The sequence below is a fragment of the Oryx dammah genome, unplaced genomic scaffold, assembly GCF_014754425.2.
Source record: "Oryx dammah isolate SB20612 unplaced genomic scaffold, SCBI_Odam_1.1 HiC_scaffold_2, whole genome shotgun sequence".
In the NCBI taxonomy this organism is placed as follows: domain Eukaryota; kingdom Metazoa; phylum Chordata; class Mammalia; order Artiodactyla; family Bovidae; genus Oryx; species Oryx dammah.
This window is the reverse complement of record NW_024070186.1, coordinates 144,584,893-144,590,892: the sequence shown is the minus strand read 5'-3', so window position 1 is coordinate 144,590,892 and position 6,000 is coordinate 144,584,893.

Sequence of the window (6,000 nt, the reverse complement as noted above, 5' to 3'; positions counted from 1 at the left end):
TTCTATAAGACAATTTTGTAAATATTTACTGGAGACTATAAAAGATAGCTCAATACATTTATAATGGTCATTACTGTTCAGGTTTGTTACTGTTTAGATAATGAAGATGTCACTCAGTGATTTTTTTAACACCTTGAAAGATGTTTAGACATTTTTACTGCTACAGATTGAGAAACATCCACATTGTAACATAAGATTATCTTCATACTTAAGTTATAACTCACTGACATCTTACCTCACCTCTACTCCAAAAATAATTACTCTTCTTTAGATGATGAGTTCTCTGTGATGAGTAGCTACCAATATTTCAGTAGAAGAAAATACAGTGTAATAGAACCTATGTTTCACTTAAGAATAACAAGGAATTTTGCAAGAATATTTGTATCAGTCCTTTTCCATACAACAGTGTTTACATTGGTTGTAGAGTCCAGAAAATACCAATGCCATGTTGTTATTTTCAATACTTATCAACATAAATTTTATGCAATATCTTTGAAAATATTATTTTACACGTTTATTTATTACATTAAAGAAAACAATAAGAAATATTGGTAAATTATTAGATTACTAAATTTGTGTAAATAAGAATAAATTATCTGGAGTGATTTAAGCAATATGTTTGCATTTTGATAAGATAAATGAGCACTGCAAATATATTTCTAAGAAAATAATGAGAAACTGTGACCATATTAGCTATAAAGATGTCCAGTACAGTATTATATAAATGAAATATTTGATATAATCTAAACATCCAATACTGTGAACTTATAAAATTTTTATGATAAGTCATATAATGGGAAATTAAATAATTATTGAAACCAAATAAATATACTTTCCAACATGAAAAATTAATATGTTCAATAATCAAAGTAAAGCTCATGAAATATTAAAAATATTATTTTTGTAAAAACATATTTTGTAATTATACCTATGCATATATCCATACCCATGGGTATAACACTATACCTTTACACCTCTCTGTGTACCCTATAAATATAAAAGACTGAGACCTAAGCTCAGTGGTGAATGTTTCTGGATAAAGAGGATACTACAGAAAACTTATATGTTATTCATCTGAATTTAAAAATCCAGATTAAAAACACAGTACACAATTAAGAAAAAGGATAAATAATGTTTTAAATGTAATTTTTAATATGTATGCTTATGTTATTTATTTTGCAAAATATATTTAAATTAAGGATATGAATTTAATTAAATTAGAAAGTTATTTTAATACAATAAAAAGTTATTTTGATATATAATTTTTGTAGAACCTGATGCATAATACAAATGTGATATGTGACTTGGCATTTTTGGAAAAATTTAGCCTTCAGATTATACTATATGGTAAAATACCTAACTAAACCCAGTCATTCAGACATTTTATTTTTAGGAAATAATTAGATATCCAAAACACTTTAATCACAGGATATAGTCTGATCATAGAATAAGGGCACATATACTGTATCATGTCATCCTTAGAATAAATTATCAAAATCTTAAACTATGGCTAGTTAATATAGCAAAATACAAAATAGAAATAGGACATTTATATAATCATTTTGAATAATGTCTCTAATAAACTGCTACTGCTGCTGCTTAGTGGCTTCAGTCATGTCCGACTCTGTGCAAGCCCATGAACTGTAACCTGCCAGGCACCTCTGTCCATGGATTTCTCCAGGCAAGAATACAAGAGTGGGTTGCCACGTCCTCCTCCAGGGGATCTTATTAATCGGGAGATCTAGGCCTGGTCTCCTGCATTGAAGGCAGATTCTTTACCGCTGAGCCACCAGAGAAGTCCCTCTAATAAACTAGGCAATAGCAAAAGTTGATTTTTATAAACTAACTAGCTCATTTTGTATTCCTTTTGATAATACCACAAGCAAACACGTACTTAGCTCTTCTTCTGAAGAGAACACTGAACATGATAACAATCTACTGTGTCTTATAATACAAGTATCTCAAATTGTACAGTGAATTTCATCATCTCCAGAATATATGGGAAAAGTTTCAAGGCAAGGCAAAACTTTATTTGATCATCTTCAGAGACAGAGGGAGATGAAGGAAGCCAACAAGAAAATAATTATTTTTACCAGTACTTCCAGAAGAATATTTTTCACTTCTTTTTAATTCTAATTTCTAACTACATAATTCTCTAAACAGGAAATACTATATATAAGGAGCCTAAACTTTTTTGTATATTTTTACATTAACTTCCTTAATTCACTTTATATGAGTACCAGTTTGACAAGTATAATATTTCACACCTACTATTTTACTTGTATTGTCAATTCATAAAACAATGGTTGATTTCTATTTGCTCCAACAATCATACATCTTAATTTCAGTTCTCTAAATGTTTTAGTACTTCATGACATTAATCTTCATGGTGATATAACCATCCACTTTTAACAAAGAAGAATTTGACCATTTAGAAGTTAGTTATACTAAAGTCTTCATGTTGCCTTTTTCTTAGGCTTCATATAAATTTACAGGTATAATATATTGGAAAAAACCTGCCAACTAAACATACTATATTTGGCAAAATTATTTTTCAAAAATGAAGGAAATATAAAGACTTTTCTTGGTAAGCAGAAGTTGAGTGAGTTTATTACCATGATGTGTTTATCAGTTCTAATGAGATGGATGAAACTGGAGCCGATTATACAGAATGAAGTAAGCCAGAAAGAAAAACACCAATACAGTATACTAACACATATATATGGAATTTAGAAAGATGGTAATGATGACCCTGTATGCGAGACAGCAAAAGAGACACAGATGTGTAGAGCAGACTTTTGGACTCTGAGGGAGAGGGAGAGGGTGGGATGATTTGGGAGACTGGCATTGAAACATGTATACTGTTATGTAAGAAACAAATTGCCAGTCTATGTTTGATGCAGGATACAGGATGCTTGGGGCTGGTGCACGGAGATGATCCAGAGAGATGATATGGGGTGGGAGGTGGGAGGGGGGTTCATGTTTGGGAACTCACGTACACCTGTGGTGGATTCATGTCAATGTATGGCAAAACCAACACAGTATTGTAAAGTAAAATAAAGTAAAAATAAAAATTTAAAAAAAAGGAAATATTAAAGGGAATTTTCAAATTGAACCAAAAGTTTCAAAACAGCAATGCTAAAGTTTATTAACATATGAAATTTACTGGTAAGATAACTATTTAAACAAATACAGAAAACTGTAGCACTGTAATGGTTGTATGTAAATCACTTATAGTTGTTTTATATATAAATATATTAAATTTCAAAGTCAAAAGACATAGATAGGCTAAATGGATTTAAGAAAAAAGATCCAGCTAGATTTTGTTTATGTGACTCATTAGATTTAACAATACATATATGGTGAATATGAAACAATTAAAAAGAGAAAAGATATTTCATACAAATGGTGACTCAAAGAGAACAGAAGTGATCATACTTATATTAGATGAAATAGACTTGGAGTCAAAAATAATCAAGAGACAAAGAACATTATAATGATTAAAGTGTAAATACATCAGGAAAGTATAGCAATTATAAATATATATGCTAATATTAGAACATTGAAATATATGAAGGAAACATTGGCAGAACTAAATGGAGAAATCAGTAGCAACACACTGTTAGTAAGGGGCTTCATATCCCACCTTCAATAATGGATAGACAGAAAGAAAGTCAATGAGGAAAGAAATAATTTGAATAAACTATAGATCAAATGAACCTAACAGTTACATATAGAATATTCCACTCAATAGCATAAGAACACAGGTATAAAGCATTTTATTGTGTTTTGTTTTACTGTGGTTCACATATATTGCAATTTTTACAAACTGAAGCTTTGTACATTGAACAAGTCTATGAGCACCATTTTTCCAAAAGCTTGTGCTCACCTTGTGCTTCGGTATGACATTTTGGTTTTCTCACAGTATTTCAAACTGTCTCCGTACAATTATTTTTGTTATGGTGATCTGTGAGTAGGGATCTTTGTTGTTGCTAATGCAATTGTTTTGGAGTACCATAAACTGCATCTGTATGAGATAGGTGAAATTAATTGTTGTAGGTGTTTTGACTGTTCCACTGGCTGACCGTTTCCCCATTTCATCCTTGTCTGGCCCATTATTTCATGAGACACAAGAATGTTGAAACTAGGCAAATTAATAAATGCACAAGTGTTCAAGTGGAAGAAAAAAAAAATCATGTCTCCTTTTAATCAAAAGCTAGAAGTGAGTAAGTTTGGTTAGGAAGGAAGGAAGAAAGCAGGGTAAGCCACAGCTAGGTCTCTTGTGCCAAATAGTTATCCAAGTAGTGAACATAAAGGAAAATCCCTGAAGGGAATTAAAAGCATTTCTTCAGTGAACACACAAATGATAAGAAAGCAAAACACCTTATTGTTGAAATGGAGAAAAGTTTAGTGGTCTAGAAAAAGCGAAACCTCTTATACTGTTGATGGGAATGCAAACTAGTACAGCCACTATGGAGAACAGTGTGGAGAGTCCTTAAGAAACTGGAAATATAACTGCCTTATGACCCAGCAATCCCACTGCTGGGCATACACAGCGAGGAAACCAGAATTGAAAGAGACACATGTATCCCAATGTTCATCACAGCACTGTTTATAATAGCCAGGACATGGAAGCAACCTAGATGTCCATCAGCAGATGAATGGATAAGAAAGCTGTGGTACATATAAACAGTGGAGTATTACTCAGCCATTAAAAAGAATATATTTGAATCAATTCTAATGAGGTGGATGAAACTGGAGCTGATTATACAGAGTGAAGTAAGCCAGAAAGAAAAACACCAATACAGTATACTAACACATATATATGGAATCTAGAAAGATGATAATGATAACCCTGTATGCGAGACAGCAAAAGAGACACAGATGTATAGAATAGTCTTTTGGATTCTGTGGGAGAGGAAGAGAGTGGGGTGATTTGGGAGAATGGCATTGAAACATGTATAATATCATGTAAGAAATGAATCACCAGTCTAGGTTAGATGCAGGATACAGGATGCTTGGAGCTGGTGCACTGGGATGACCCAGAGAGATGATATGGGGAGGGAGGTTCAGGATTGGGAACACGTGTACACCAGTGGTGGATTCATGTTGATGTATGGCAAAACCAATACAGTATTGTAAAGTAAAATAAAGTAAAAAAAAGAAAGAAAGAAAAAACAGAAAATAAATAAATAAATGTGTCTATTAAAAAAAAAAAAAGCCACAATATTCCTTTAAGTTAACACCTAATCCAAAGCAAGGCCATAATGCTCTTCAATTCTGTAAAGGCTGAGAGAGGTGAGGCAGTTGCTGCAGAAAAGTTTGGAGTAGGCAGAGGTTTGTTCATGAAGTTTAAGGAAAGAAATCATCTTTGTTATATAAAACTGCAAGGTAAAGCAACAAGTGTGGATGCAGATGCTGCAGCAAGTTGTCCAGAACATGTAGGTGAGATAATTCATGAAGATGTCTGCACGAAATAAGAGATTTTCAATGTAGATAAAAGTCATATTAGAAGAAGCTGCCATCTAGGACTTCCATATCTAGAAATGAAATGTCAATGTTTGGCTTCAAGCTACAATAGGACAGGCTAACTCTTTTGTTAAGAGCTGATGAATCTGGTAACTTTAAGTTGAAGCCAATGTTCATCTATGATTTCAGGAATCCTATGGTGGCTTCCCTTGTAACTCAGTCGGTAAAGAGTCTGCCTGCCTTGCAGGAGACCCAGGTTTGATTCCTGGGTCGGGAAGATATCCCTGGAGAAGGAAATGGCAACCCATCTCATATCCTTGCCTGGAGAATCCCATGGACAGAGGAACCTGGAGGGCTACAATCCATGAGGTCACAAGAGTCGGACACAACTTAGTGACTCAACTACCACCACCATCATGCTAAATCTACGCAGTATCTGTTTCTAATGAAAAAAACAAAGCCTATATGACAACACATCTGTTTAAAATATGGTTCCTTGGTGGCTCAGAGGTTAAAGCGTCTGCCTGGAAT